Source organism: Amblyomma maculatum, chromosome 3 (genome assembly GCF_055883805.1).
Source record: "Amblyomma maculatum isolate TAMU_Amacu chromosome 3, ASM5588380v1, whole genome shotgun sequence".
In the NCBI taxonomy this organism is placed as follows: domain Eukaryota; kingdom Metazoa; phylum Arthropoda; class Arachnida; order Ixodida; family Ixodidae; genus Amblyomma; species Amblyomma maculatum.
Genome location: NC_139346.1, coordinates 103102006 through 103118439, shown reverse-complemented (window position 1 = coordinate 103118439; position 16434 = coordinate 103102006). Strand labels below are relative to the sequence as shown.

Here is a 16434-nt window from a genome sequence, read left to right as displayed (position 1 = left end):
CGGAGGAAAAGCCCTCCTCCTCCACCATTGGAAGCCAGTGTATCTACTCCTGCTTTCCCACTGGAGGGCGCCCGCTTGTCTGAGAGCGCTTTCGAAGTGGTCTCGAGTGCGCCTACTCTCCCACTCGAATTCGCCATTTGTTTGGTGAAGGCCTGACACATTCGCTATAGGCAAGGAAGCTCGGTGGTGAAGCACCTGTTTGTTCTCACTAAACCCTCGCTCACAATTTTCATTGCTATGGGGCAAGGAAAGAACTGCCTTTGTAAGCCTCTCTTGTCTTGGATATTTGGGTTCACCAATGGGCATCTTCAATGCAAACACATTCGCCCAGTGTGCAACAACATTGGTTTAATGTTCCTGTCGGCGATTTCACAGGTAAAGCGCAGCAACTCAACAGTTAGTGATGATACTTCATTGGGAGGAATGATTTGTGGTAGGAAGTTCACAATGGAGTACAGCGACTTTTTGTACTAGTCTCCTGTTGCACCAGGCTTCAATACTGGTGTAAAATAGCACTTTGTTGTCCAAAGGTAACCTTGAGCTGGATTACTTTGTGCATGATACATAGAAAGCTCTAGCGTTGATGTAAAAGGTGTTTTTCCGAGTTGATGTCCACAGCTTCATTTCTTTTTTCGTATCTGACCTTATCTCAGGCTTCACTTTCTAGTTAGCTTGTCATTCAACGTTGACATTTTTAAAGTGGAAGCCAGTTGCATCTACAAACGGCTTATGGCGCAAGTGTCAGTCCATAACTGCTTAACAACAACTGTTTCATCATAAAATAAATCCATAATAGGCTCTTTGCTCGGAAACAAGGTCTGAACTTTTTTATGATCTCAGAAGCATTTGCAACAAAGCGAAGTTTTGCTTGAAGTCTACCATCAGCAAATGCAGATGCGAGACGAGTGTGCCTTATAGATGGCGTTCTTGGCTGGGCACACTTGGAAGAAAAAAGCTTTCATTGCGTCATAGGGTTTTAACACATGCTTTATACTTGGAAGTAATGTCAACCAACTGCTGCTTACATGCCTCAAGAACTCCAGCTGCGGCAATTCAAGCTGCTGTTGCAGATCCATGATCTCGGCATGCCTTGTTGCATATTTGAAATACTGGTGGACAGTAGTACCTATGTACTCAAGCTCACTGCAAAACGTGTTTAGTCCAGTGGCAAATTCATTATGTTTGTTATGAGGACTGCACTCCCCGATATCAATCACGCCGGGACTGAGTTGTATTCTACTTTACTCTTTAGTCTCTTCTTAACATTTGGCCCATCAGAGAAGAAGCTGGGCATATTATTCTTTGGAAGCTCGTTAAGTGCGCCTTTAAAACAGAAAAAGAGATCGTCTGCTGTGACATACCCCATGTGAAAGGATTAAAGGTTCTCTACGACGACACCTTGTGCATTAACAGAGAAATATCGGGTAAGCACATCCATCTGCTGAACCTTCATCACGGGAACTGGGGTCTCGTCGATCATTATGGTGTAGAACACCTCAGGCTTTGAAAATTCTTCAACCACTTTGGCTTTAAAGCATGGTCCTAAGCCATCCCATATGATGTAAGATACTTCCTGACGGCCATTCTGAAAGACTCTTGCTATCCGTGAACCTGGAAACATTTCCGGATATGTTTCTGTTGCCACATCACCCAGAGTGTACGGAAGTGAGTTGGCTACCACAGAAAGAGTAAACACTATTTAGGCTCTAGGGACGTTTTCTTGCAGAGTCAGTGACGCCACATTATTGCTGAAATCTATGGAATTTTAGATGGTAGCGCTCTTTGTTAGGACACCATCTTTTTTTCGATGCTTTTGAGCATTTTCTGTGTACTTAGGAGACTGTAGTACTACAAAGCACACAAAAGCCGTCTCTGTATTTTGCACTTGGCCGACACCAGAGAGGTATGATATCTCCGTTTTCATCTTCTTGGTCAGGATATCTGTATTGAATTTGGAACATCGCTCTAAAAAAGAGAAAAAAAATTTGCTCTAAGACCTGTGGTATACATTGCCAAGACCTTCCAAGCACTAAGCTTCACAACTGCACTAGAACGACAAATGAAAGTTTAAATCCAAAAGCATGCTTCTGGGACATTCTGTTGCAGTTTCTTTTGAAGCGAAATCTTCACTAGGCTAGACAACTCCGAGTCTCGCGTGTGCGCCGTCATTAGAAAAAGCCACAGCCGCGCATGCGCGAACCACGGGACGCCACAGGAGAAGAAGAAGAGGAATGATGCACTGCGCTAGGTTTTCAAGCCGTCGGCGTGGCACCGTGACACCGTAGTTGTTGTTGTTGACCAAATAACTTGTGGCACACATCCACAGAGAGGGATCGGACACCGTAGGCCGGGAAAGAGAAGAAGAATGATAGGAGACGAGGCGTCGGGTGCTGCTGCTCAGGCCGAAGCTACTGCTGCACGGCGGAATGAAAACAAGAGGCGGCAGCGGGCCGAGGAAAGTAAAGAACAGTGTGCCGAGCGGTTGGAAAAGAGACGTATCAGTAACGCAGCTAGACGGGCGCGCTTTACTGCTGAAAACACTGGATGTGACGATGAGGTTAACTGTTAAGGTTAACCGTTAACTAAAAGTGGACCTTGACATTCAGGTGAGTGAGCTTGGCTATGCTACTCGTGAGTTTCAGCCTCGCTTCCCAGACAATTCATTTGAAAGTGTGTGTAGTGGGCCAACTACGCCAAGGAACCTCAAGCTCAGCCATCGCATCACCGAACCTTTTCGCTTCTGATATCTAAGCTTTACCAAGCTAAGCCACCACCAATTTTTTTCTTCGATACCATTTAATGCACGTCAACCTGTCAAGCACCATCGAGCTCGCCTACATACCATATAGAAGAAACCCTCGTCAATTCTATTTTCAACGCACCAGAAGCAATGCTCAATTCAAACGAAAGCTCTAATTTACGAGCGGAAATAAAAGTACCGAAAACCGTTTGCATTGCAGTGATTTTTCTAATTAACGCCCGAAATTATGACATCTATATATTGAGACAAAAACAAGTGACAACGACGTTTTTAAGCAGTTTTGTCAAGTGTTTTCCTTCGTGCAACTGTCTGCAATTTCGTGCTCCAAAAACATGTCTCCGCGGCCCATTTAGCCGATCGACGCAATATAGAAGTGCGTACTACTGCGTTTAGAGGATGCGTCATCGCACGGATGAAGCGTCCTCAATGTTGGCAAAGGGGCATTTTAGATCGATGCACCTGCCCCAGCACGTAAGCCTCACAGGTGTGCGGGAACCACTGTTCCATACAAGCTCTATCTGGAAGATCACTCGCATCGCGGGAAGTACCTCAACGTGACGCCATTCAAATCTCATGTGCGAGCCCGCTCACGTCAGAATTTAACAAGCGTCCGACACCATAGCCGTCAACCGGGACCGCGCTCTTAGTTCGAATTACCCAAAATAACACCTGCCTCGAGCCTGAAAATTCCTTGCTACTGTGACGCATTCACGCCCGAACAACCATAAAAAATTATCTGTGGTTTAGCTTGTGGTTAAATCTGGAGTTACACGAGAGCAATCTGCATGGATACGCTTAGGTTCAGCTTGAAAATAACGACATGGCTTTTGCACATACTAGTTTATGGTTTCAGCTTTATTTATGCCATAGGGAATCACTTCACGTTTGAGCACACCTTGCCTCTTGTCGTTGATCACTTGGGTGTAGAAGAGTCACGGCTCCGGAAGGGGTGCGAGACACCTTCTCAAACCGAGGCAAAGGTAGTTGGAACTTTGACACCCAGCGTTAGCCGGTTAGGTTCAGCGTTGTGAATGAGAACAGAGCCAAGAAGTCAATGATAGAAAAACAACTATATATTCTCAGTATTATACACAGGATGATACGATGCAAGCATTTACAGGAATTTAAAACAACACAGTTAAGGTAGCATACATGAAAAAAACTAGCAATTAGAAATACATCAGTCAAAATTCTCACTATCAAGATACATGCAAATTGAACACAGACGTTTAAAACAAGATAAGACGAGTGTAGAAAACGTTCTGAAGAAACTAGGAAACGGGCATATTGTCCGACGAGCGCGGCGGCACTCCACTCACAAAGACGACGCAGATGGGGAGCTCTCGAAGGCGATGGTCCTTCCGGAGCCCTGGGGCGAAGTCTTCGTGGTGCGATGCGGCGGCGGTTCGGGGATCCCGGAGTGCTTGGGGGCGAGAGGCGCACTGCCGTTGGGTCCGAGTCGGCTTCTTTTCTAGCCTTGGGTTGACAATGCGTAAGAAACGCCCACCCAATAGTTCCCTCCCCAAGTCAGGGTCCGTAGAAACAAACACGCACAAGTGCACACACGGGAAGGGGCACGTAGGCCCCGCAACTTCCACACTGCATGGCCGCCATGTTGCGGATGAAAAAACGTAAGTCACAACCAAAACAACCAAAAGAGGATGCACGTACGCCAACAACTTCGGCCCTGCTAGGGTCACTTTGCAAAACAAGCTGGGAGGACACCCCCGCTCGCGCACTGCGAGGGGATTTGTCTAACTGCACGGGAACTACCCCGCGACGAGAACGCGCACGTACGCGTGCTCTTGACATTACTGACAAGGCAGAGGCACACAGAATACACTGAAATATCTCAATAAACTCTTCTAGAATACTGCATATGATTAATTGCCATATTATAAAAATATAAATGCTGCCACGTTTGTGACAAGAAGACTTCTAGTAGTATGACATCGTCTCTACGTCGAACTCCGGGCACACCGCCGTCACAACGTTTGCACGAACCTTCTGCCCTAGCAGCTTGCTGTTGTTGTTGTTGTTGTTGTTGTTGTTGTTCAAATAACTTATGGCACATACCCACAGAGGGGGATCGGCCAAGAATTGGGTAGCAAAGAATTTTTTTTAAATATACTTGCATAAAAAAAAATGATTTGAGGGGTAGAGGAAAGGAAACAAAACGGGAAATAAGTGAAATATAAAATGAAAAGTGGTAACACTCACGGGAGATTGACACTATAATTGTAGAACAAGTGATGTTTAAATATTTAGCAAGGCAAACGAATTGAGCCCAGTAAAAAATTTTGCATGGCGGTAATAACAGACCTGTGACTGTGCCTAAGGATGGTGGCGCCAAATGATAACAATGTCGGGCTCTTAAATTAAGGCCAAGCTATTGCAATGGCCTTTCCATCAACTGTTTTCTCAACGTAGTAAAGCGGCGGCAAAACAATAAAAAGTGATCTAATGTTTCTTGTTCACCGCAAAATGCGCAGACGGGAGACAGTGCCAAACCAGACCTGTAAAGATAGAAATTTAAAGGTGGGATACGGCATCGCAGCCTTGTTAGTGAAATCTCAAGTTATCGTGAATGACATAATTTTCTATTCCAAGAATAATTTAGATGCAGGTAGTCATCAGATCTTAAAAGATGTCCATTTTTCATATTTAATAGAACGTTTCTTCGAAACCTCGCTGCGGTGATGTACGCGGTTGCCGGAAGGATAGATAATACGGGGCCATTAAGGGACTCTTTTGCCAAATTGTCAGCATATTCATTTAAAGTCACATTGCTGTGGCCTGGTACCCATACCATATGTACAATCTTCAAATGTCTAGGGATCAGGGAGACAAAGGTTTTTATTATTGCAGAATCCGCCGACGAAGAGAGAGATGAACACAAGGATAGAGAGTCGGAAATTACAGCCACTTTAGAAAAAGAGGAGTCTACTTTCCGTAAAGCGAGTACCACCGCCAGAAACTCTGCTTCAAAAATTGGGGTGAAGTCCGGAAGCCGGACAGAAAAAGACCAGTCTAAATGTGGACAATATATACCCACACCCGCCTTTTCATTACTTTGAGATGCGTCAGTAGCTACAACTAAACTAGCAGAAAGGCTTCTTAAATGATCTTCTAATAATTCGTTTAGAATAGCGGATGATGAGTTTTTAGCGTTATTCGGAAATATGTCGTCAAAGACAATTTCAATCGATGAACCGATGGTTTGTAGGGGTAGAATACTAGGAAGGGAAACATTTAAAGGGTCCAGCAAATTTTTTACCATAACAACCTGCGGAGTGTGAAATTTAGGCCAATGGACACCGAAAAAGGAGGTCGGTTGACAGCAAAAAAATAGACATAGATCGGTGAAACTCTGATTCATATATCTTTAAGTACTTCTGAACGGTTAGAATTTGTAATCTATATATCGAGGGTGGAATCCGGGCTTCAAGGTAGAGCACATTGTTGACAACAAATTTTGGAAGTCCAAGACACAACCGAAGCGCTTCTCGCTCCAAGAGAACAAGCGGTCGAATTTTATAAGCTGCTGATCCAGAAAACAAGACTGAACCGAACTCTAAAATTGGACGCACATACATTACATAAATCATTAAAAGGACATCTCTCCGCATTCCAGACCTGGGACGACTAATTCGGCGCAACATGCCCACAGCCCGAGCCCCTTTCGTAGCAATATGGTTAATGTGGGGCTTCCATGAAAGATTATCATCATATGTGACCCCTAAATACTTTAATAATTTAACCTGTGGTATTATTTGCTGCTGATACATTACAGACAGACTTACAGAATCTTTTATATTAGATACGAGGACTGCGCTTTTGTTGACATTTAATGCGAGACGCAAGCCACACAACCAATTCTCAATAGAGTGTAGGTACGTTTGCAAGTGGAGATAAAGGGATTGAATATCCGATGCAGTTGCAAAAAACGCAATATCATCAGCATATACGTAAGTGCGAACGTCATGAATAACTGGTATTGAGCTGAGTAGTATATTGAAAAGGACTGGTGAAAGGACTGCTCCTTGTGGCGCTCCCCTGGCTTGCTTTTATCTGCCAGAATGAACGCCATTTAATGAACAGTAAAACTCTCGGTTTTGGAGGAATTCAGATATCCAGGCTCCTAAATAATGTGAAAACTGAAGAAATTTTAATTTTTGCAATAGAATGCTATACTCAACGCTATCATAGGCCTTGGCTATATCTAGCGTTATCAAAGCTGCGTGCATTTTTTGGCGCCGCGCTAAAAGAACTCGACTCTCGAGATCAGCATGCGCATTCCAGATAGAACACTTTTGACGGAAACCAATTTGGTAAGGGCTGAGAATATTTTCTTTATTCATGAATTCCGAAACACGTATAAGTATGACTCTTTCAATTAATTTTACAATGATTGATGTTAATGCAATTGGTCTAATATTATCAATGGACAAGGCATCGCCTTTATTCTTAAGTAAAGGAATTATTTTGGCAAGTTTCCATTCTGGGTGTATCCAAGCATGTTTGATGGAATAATTTACTAGCTCTAATAACGTCTCAGGTGACTCGTCAAAAGGAATTTTTAACATTTTTGAAGTTACTTTATTAGGACCGGGAGCAGCGGCTGGTAATCTCATAACTATAGGAGAAAGCTCAGAAACGGAAATTTGAGGATCATAACTAACTGGTTCCATTGGCATTACAGATATCGAGCCCGAAGGTAGTGCAGACGAAAAACGCTTCTCCAGTCCTTTGGCAATTGTTTCAATTGTGTCTATTGCTTCATGGGGAGTCAAAACAAAGGAATGTAGATTTTGTGCTTGCGGAATCTTTTTCCGCGAGCGTAAAAAACCAAAAAGAGCAGTTCGATCACAATCAAAATCAAATCTGGAAATCGATTTCCAGATTTAGAGAGAAAATTAAAATGCTTGGCATCATACTCTTCCTTCGCTTTTGCAACTGTGCGTTTAAAAGTAGCTGCAATGAACTTGTAATCCTGCCAGTTTTTCGGGCACTGGTTGTGGAGAAGCTTTTTCCATGCCGCCTTTCTACGTCTGTAATCTCGGGAACAATCAGCATTCCACCAAACAGCTGAAGTATTCACCTTTGAGCTCCGTACCAAGATCTCAGACTTCTTACGGCAATCCTCAATCACCGAGCATAAGCGTTTTGATTTTTGTTCTTCATCCGTGTTAGTCAATGACTCAAGATTAGAGCGTAACGTTAACTGAAAGTTATTATAGTTGATAAATGACTTCAACTGAGTTTGTCTTCTTATTTTTCTCATCCTTCTTCCTCGCCTTCTTCTTCTTTCCCTTCTGTCTCTACTTCTTCGTTTCCTTCTTTTTCTTTTTTTTTTCTCTTTCTTCGCTCTTCGGACAGGCACGGCGAAATGGCGAGACTGGCCAATGTAACCCTCGCTACAAAAACGCAGCACTGACAACAAGGGCGGCGCACGCCGCTCACAGGACAAAGCGCAGTCCGGCAAAAAGCACAACTCGAGAGCTATAGTCACGAATAAAGAACACCTGCATAAATGCAAAGCGCCAACATAAATAGCAAGAGAATCAATAAACAACGGCGCCAAGTTTTCGTTTCGGCAGCTACGAAGCATTGCCACGTAGTTTCATATTTATTCAGTCCTGCCTGCGCTATCCTCATTGCTCAGATTTACATTACCCAACCGCTACAGTGCGGCACTTTAATTTAGCAGGTTAAATACACTTGCTTTTGCTCATGTCGAAGCTTCCAGGCAACCGGCATCCAGCGACACCTGTTTACAAACGCGCCGAAGGACGTGCACGCTACAGTGAGCAGGGGCCCTATTCTCGACACACATTGCCGCCGTTCGGCGCCATTTTGTTACTCAGATTGGTTCTCAGAACAGTCACGTGTTTCAAATATGTGGCGCGAAATTTCGGTGTGTCGAAATGGCTTTTTGCGGGGACGTAAAAATGAGGTGAGGGTGAAAACAGATTTTTAGCAGCGGTACTCATGATGTCTGGATGGTATTTATAAGTAATTCTGGAGGGAAAACAGAGGTATATATGATAGAAAGGGAAGCACTTACGCTTGCATTACGAATGGACAGAAATGAACTGCCCACTGTCAAGAGCCGACTCTTGAAATCTGATTGGCTGACGTTGTACAGCGGGAAATACGTCATGCATAAACATTTAATGATAACGCCAAAATGACGTTTCATTACGTAAGGGATGTTCTGCAAATGCTGTAAATGACCAAAGGTGGGCGCTGCATTTCGAACCACTTGAGGCGGCCACGAAAAAAAAAGCACATGGCGAATTCGACGGGCAGTACAGGTGGTTGTTAGCTCACCGCAGTTTGGTAGACAGTTTGGTGGGTGGTGAAGTAAGCTGACACATCTTGTTGTAATTGCATAAAGCAGTGAAACGACGTTACAAGGAACTTTTCAGCTGCGTGATCTTTTACAGGATTAATAATGAAGACGCAAATTTACAGCCACACGAGGGTCGTACCTACCCTCCCGTTGCAAATTCTTTGCTCTCATAGAGAAACCATCGATCCGCGCCGTCGTTGCCAAGCGCAGCAATGCGGCCCGCTAACTCAAGTGGTTGATCTGCGCGAGACGAGGCATTTTAGAGAGCAACAGAAGGGGAATTGGGCCCTTTCAACAAATTGGGATGGGTCTCCTCGGTCCCTTTCCATCTTCATCTACGAGTAACAAGTGGATCATCGTGGCCACCTACTACCTTACCCGCTACGCCGAAGCCAAAGCACTGCCCAATGGTACTGCGGCAGAAGTCGCTAAGTGTTTTTTGTCGAACAAATTATCTTGCGAGACGGCGCCCTACTAAGTGCTCATCACGGACCGGAGAACGACATTTACGGCAGAGCTGACGTATGCAATCCTGGAATACTGTCACACAATTCAGTAATAATATAAACAGTGCGAACACGAAGACAAAGGACAAGATAAAAGAAAGCCACAGTACAAGCGCTGTACTGTGGCTTTCTTTTATCTTGTCCTTTGTCTTCGTGTTCGCGCTGTTTATATTAATAATGAATAAGTACCAACTCGCCCAACAAAGTATCTTGGTGACTGTCACACAAGCCAGCAACGAACTACTGCGTACCATACTCAAACAAATAGACTTGCGGAGCGTCTCAAAAAAAAACGATTGCTGATATGATTTCAATGAACGTCCGAACACACTACATGGGACGCCATTCTATCCTACGTCATCTTCGCTTATAATACCGCCGCCCAGGAGACAAACAGGTCGACCCCGTTCAGCCTTGTGTACGGCAGGGAACCCACGACGACGCTCGACGCAATGCTGCCGCACGTAACCGACGAGGAGAACCTGAACGTCATCGTCTACCTTCACCATGCAGAGGAAGTCCGAATACTCGCCCGAATGCGCATTAAAGATCAGCAGCGGACCGACGCCCGACGTTACAACTTACGACGGCGTGATGCTGAGTACAAGCCGGGAGATCGAGTCTTGGTTTGGACGCCGATTCGCCGCCGCGGACTGAGCGAAAATCTTTTGTGCCGATACTTCGGCACGTATGTAAGTACAAGGTGCTTCGCCGACTAGGAAAATTGAACTACGAGATCGTTCCCGACGGCGCGACAGCATCTCAGCGGCGCCGAGCGCACCCAGAAACTGTGCATGTTATACGCTTAAGCCATATTACGCGCGCTAAAGAATATTCATGTTTTCTAATTTTGAAACATCGAGGCGATGTTTTTTTTTAAGGGGGAGGGGGAGTAATGCCGCGAACTATTTGAATATTTGTTTGTTCTTACTCGAGGGCCGCTGGCATGCGGCCTTATCATTGTGATTCTAGCGCTCTTATCGATTCTGTATTCCGTGTTTGTCCATGCTCGCTTTCGCGAGACGACGCTTTATCATTTTCTTTGTCGCGAAAGATACGTCGGGACGTATCTCGAAGATTCCAGCCGCTCGCGTGTTTTTCTACAAAGTTCCAGGTCATGCTAGTATCATTTGCGGCTTTATCTAGATCTTTCCTCGCCGCCTTTAAATTCAGTGCTGACAAGTGAAACGGACATTCTTTGTTCGACGACCAGAGATTACGTTTGTTGTTATCACCGCCTCCGAATCGCTTAGTTCTTAGTTCTTTTGCGGGCGCAAGTCAGCCCAATAAAGAGTTTATTCCACTGAATTTTAAGCCTCATTTGTCGCCAACGGCCTTGTCACCACTACGTTACAATATACACAGCGTGCCACTCGTAGGTTGGGGACCAAATTGGCGGCCCACCAAGCTTGACGGTCGATTTTGGCCAAAATAGTCAAAACTGGCATTAGATATCACCAGCCTAAGCCGGGCGCCGCGGCATAACATGTAGACAATGTAGGCTCCCTACTCTTGCTCCTTGCCGGTCGCGTCTTCGGCTACACGCGGCGCGGAAGAATGGAGCGGGCGGCACACACGTAGCTGTTATGTGCTGCCGTTGCACTCTACATGGCTGCAGTATAATTATAACTACATTACGACAGCTTTGGCTTCGAAGCGACGCATTACCTTGGAGAACGCGTTTGCGTTATGAGAAATTCACTTTTTAATGCTGTGAAACAAGTTTGAGTGTCGTCGGGTTGCTCACAAGCACTGTTTCTTGCTTTACGCCCTGGCCTGTGTTTTGTAGTGTGTTCTTTCAGGGCATAGATCCTGCCATGCAAGCAAATTAGTCAAGCTTTCAGTGCATAGGAGCACTCTAACCTTAGAATGTATAACCCAGCAGGTGTCACGTTTACTACTGCGCTGCGCAGATTGCCTCCATTACATGCAGAAATCTGCTAACCTGGGCAGCCTGTTCACGCAATGCATGAAGTGTGGCTACTCGCGTCAAACAATATAGTGAACACTATATCGTGAACACTTTTGAATGGCGTGTGTCAATATTACGAATAAACGGCCTCCGTCGTCGCCTAATCAGAAGCCATTTTCTTAACGTCTCACTTTCGAGGTATGGCATCGAGCATAACTCCAGATCGGCACTCTCGCGCTCCCGTATATAGCAATGTAAACAAAAAATTATTCCTTCGTCGTCTAAAACAACTTCAGATGTGAAGAGTTATTTAATGAGTTTTCTGCAAGAGGAATCGGGAAGAATGAGTGTGCACACTGCAAAAGGAAATGACAACAAACGCATGAGTCTATTCAAGAAACTTATATTGCGAGTAATCAAGTCGCGCCTTTGAAAGATTCCCCTCTTCCTTTACACACAGAGAAATGAAAAACGACATATTTTTACTGCTTGTAGGGGAAGTTAACGTAATTTCAAAGCAGCACTGAACTACAGTTTTAAAACACGATATTCAAGGCATCTATAGCACCTGAAATGGAGTTAGAAATTGATTGCACGAATCTAAGGTATTTCTTACCGCAACAAGCAAAAATGCAATATTGTCAACAACACTAATGAAAAATGTTATTGAAATGTAGCAAACAGCCAGAACTTGACTTTATCAATATAGACAAACATTGCAAGGTTACCGGCAGTAAAGAGAATATTTGCTTCTTTTGGGAAATATTTTAGTGGGCACTGGCAGCATAATCCTTTTTTGTGTCTAGTGGGAAATGAGCGTTAGCGTTCCTAACTTCCACTGCCCATATTTTATCGCACGTGATTTTACATTGCTTGAACATCAAAAACCATATTTGCACTGAATGCACTTCAATACGTGAATTAAGGAGCTCATATGCTTGGTTGGTAGCATATCTTGACCTCGTTCAGAAGCTTATACGCTTTTGTGCATGCCCGCCTCACAAAAATGCACTTACGAAGCCGTTCGACATAATACCTCAGTCCAGGCAGGAGCTTGACGCACTAGCAGTTGCAAGTCTAAAAGGCCTAGCTTCTAGATGTTGATCTAGGTCCTCTTCTGAGCTTTTTAGATGCTTATCTTTTAAAGACGAGAAACAGCTTGAAGAACCGCGAAGAAGCGTGAAGCTACACTCTCAGCCCCTCTAACTCCTTAAACCCCGTGTGCTATGCATTGTCAGTGCACGTGGTCGATATTTCCGGAGTCCTCCGCTACGGTGTCTCTCATAGCCTGAATCGCTTTGGGACGTTAGACGCCACAAATCAAACGAAACCAATCACCCAAACAGCGACCGAGAGTCAACTCTTCAATCAAATAAGGGTTTTTATTCATTCATTCTCTTTTTTTTTTTCTTGTAAGCTGCCGCAACTCGCAGGATGCATTTTCGCCGCATGCTCAGTTATTCGGAAGATATCTTAATTTTTGTGATCATCTTGCTTGTCGAAATTCTCTGCAGTACTTATGTCTCCTACCTTCGCATTAGCTGTTAGTTGTGAGCCCCTTGCACAATTTCGCTTCATTGACATGCTTAAGAAGAGCTTCTATGTAATCAACGCTCAATACACATGATATGAGAACTTTATGCGCAACATTACTGTCGTGCCAATTAAACACTCAATGACAAAAGCCTTCTCAAGAAGCTAAATTCCTCGCCCTCATGGCTCGTCTATGTCCTAATCGCGAAAATACTGAAATTTCCTTCGAATTTCAGGTACTGCGACGAACTGAAAATGATCCAAATCCAAATCCGTCTGTGCAGCTGAGCTGTCCGATTTGCGCTATGTATACTGATAGGCTCTTGGAATACTGAAAGTTCTCTTCTGGAATTGCTGCCGAAACACATGGGGCAGCGCGATTATTACGATGTTTTCTCTTCAGCACATTATGCCTTTGCGTTCTAAATATGTGCCAGCAAGAAAATAAAGAGCCTTGCTACACGACCTATCACGAGAGTACTCGAATATAGTTCCTTTTCTAAATGCAGATCACAAATCGTTCATTTCGAAGTAAGTAATCTCTCTTTTTTGCAGAGATTGTCGCCACTTTTTAATCTCGAGGACGTCTATCAGTGACACGAACAGATGACGGACTTCCAAGTAATCGTTTCAGTAGGCTTCATTGCCCCGCGGTGCAAAGCATGCAGGCCAGCATAAAGAGGCCTTATGGTAATATATATATATATATATATATATATATATATATATATATATATATATATATATATATATATATATATATATATATATATATATATATATTGTTGCGTGGCGGCAAGCGAAGACAAAAGGAAAACAGAGGACAGAGAAGATGCTCGATTGGTTGGTTGTACAACTTTTATTTCCATCGGAAACGGGGAGTCGTGCGCCCGCGGATTAGAGGCTGGCAGGTAGCCCTTGGCTTCTTGCGGCCTCTTCCGCCAGATGGACGGTGCGGTGCTGGATCGCAGGGTCCGCGCTTCGCAGCAGGGTATCCCAGGCTTCTCTACTTGTAATATTTTGCCCTATCCCTGGAGATTGTGGGCACTCCCAAATTATGTGGTCGAGGGTCCCTCTCGCCCCACAGTGTTTGCAGAGATCATTGTCCCTAAAGTCTGGTAGCGCGTGAAACGCCCAGACCGGGTTCATGAACGTATTAGTTTGTAGCCGCCTCCACGCGACAGCTTCTCTATTATTTAGCCTAACATCTGGCGGGGGTACCAGTCTACGTCCCAATCTATAATGGTCGATGATTTCCCCATAATTTTGCAGACGCTCGTCGTATGCCCAGTGTTCGGGGGGCTCGACGGCTACCCGGAAGTAGAGAGCTCGGGCTAGCTCGTGAGCCGCCTCGTTACCAGGGACGGCAGCGTGAGCGGGTGTCCAAATTAACTGAATTTTCCTATTTATTGTTCTTTGGGTGAGGATTTTGGCCGCCTCCGGCGATATCCTCCCCTTCCCAAAATTTTGAATGGCAGTTTTGCTGTCGCTAATTATGAACTTGGCTTCTGTTCCTACGCAAGCTAGCGCTATCGCAACTTCCTCCGCAGTCTCTATGTTGCGGCCTCTGATGGCTGCCGCGGATACCGGTGCCCCTCGGCCATCGACTACCGAAGCTACCGCCGCACCTGTTCTGCCACTTGCCGCATCAACATAGACTACTTCCTTTGTTCCCATGTTCTTGAACCGTCGCTCTAGAGCTTCAGCTCGTCTGGCCCTTCTTTCGACATTAAATTCTGGATGCATATTCCTAGGGAAGGGCGGGACTACCAAGGCATTCCTGATTTCACTATTAATTGTGACTTTTTTTTGAACTCCCCTGTCTGGGTTGAGGCTTACTTTTGCAAGGATTACCCTGCCCGTCTCGGTCGTGCTTAGTCTCTCTAATTGGGAGACTCGCACTGCCTCCGCCAATTCTGCCCACGTGTTATGCACCCCGAGTTCGAGCAGTCGTTCGCTCGAGGTACCCATGGGCAGTCCTAGCGCCTTCTTAACGCATCTTCGAATCAGGCAGTCTAACTTCTCTTTTTCGCCGGCCTTGATGTCCAGGTAGGGCGTGGCGTAACTGATTCTGCTTATTACGTATGCCTGGATTAGTTTTAGTAAATTTCTCTCCTTGAGGCCTCTTCCTTTAGAGCGACCCTCCTCAAGAGCCCGAGGGTTTGCATCGCGTAACTTTCTAATTTTTTCAGGACCTCTCCGTTGTGACCGTGGGATTGAATGACCATCCCCAAAATCCTGATCTGATCTACTTTTGGCACCGGTTTGCCCTCCACCTGAATATGAAACTCCCCGCTATTCTTGCAGCGGAGGTACTTTGGGTTATAAACGAACAACTCAGATTTATGCGGGGAGCACGAAAGTCCCCTTTTAGCCGCGTAATCGACAATGATGTCGGTCGCTGCTTGCAGGCGTTCCTCCGTACTCGCATCGCTCCCCTGGTTAATCCAGAGGTTAATATCGTCCGCATACATGCTAAAATTTAGCCCCTTGATTTGGTTAAGTTTACCCGGGAGGCCTCTCATTGCCACGTTGAATAGAAAAGGCGATAGCACTGAGCCCTGCGGTGTGCCTTTGCTTCCTAACTCTATCGTAGGAGATTCTAAATTTTGAAATATCATGCAGGCTTTTCTGCCCGATAAGAAGTCTTTTATGTAGTTGTACGTTCTCTCCCCTACTCCGAGCACTTCGAGCCCTTCGAGAATAGCCTCGTGCGTGACATTGTCGAAGGCCTTGGTGAGGTCTAGGCCCAGGATCACTTTGGCGTCTCTCGATCGCGAGTCTATGATATCATGCTTTAGTCGGAGCATTACGTCCTGCGTGCACAAGTGTGGTCGGAAACCGACCATTTCATGCGGCCACAGGTTGTTTTGCTCCATGAAGCACGGGTCGTGAGATCACGTTTAATGAATCTTTGTGCGGGCCTAGCGCGCGCGCTCCTGCCCGCGCCACTGCCCTCCTCTTCCTCCTTCGTCCGTAACAATATATATATATATATATATATATATAGGATGCGAGAACATTTAACACACTTGGCCGCTTAAAAATTTATAGAGCGAAGGGTACGCTTCATTTAAAGAAACATTTTATTGGACTCCACGTTTCGACCAGAAGCTGGCCTGCGAATGCAAGCGACGGGGGTAGGTTCTACATGCAAAGAGTGGAAAAAGAAACAGGTGCACAGAGCAGTACAATGGCATTGTAGTGGTGGGTGGGGTAAAAAGCAGGTGCAGGCGGAGAGTGAAAGAAAGTGCAGGTGGGGAGAGCAAAAAAAAAGGCACATGGAAGGAAGCACAGTAATAAGTATGACCCCAGGCGACAAAAGCAGGAATTGTGTGACCTTTATTGTGTGTACGGTGGAGGAGGC

The 16434-nt window shown here is 45.2% G+C and overlaps 1 pseudogene; it reads right to left on the bottom strand.

Moving 5' to 3' along the window:
* Positions 1 to 727: 727 nt before the first annotated feature.
* Positions 728 to 8496, bottom strand: LOC146195447 (uncharacterized; annotated as a pseudogene).
* Positions 8497 to 16434: the final 7938 nt, after the last annotated feature.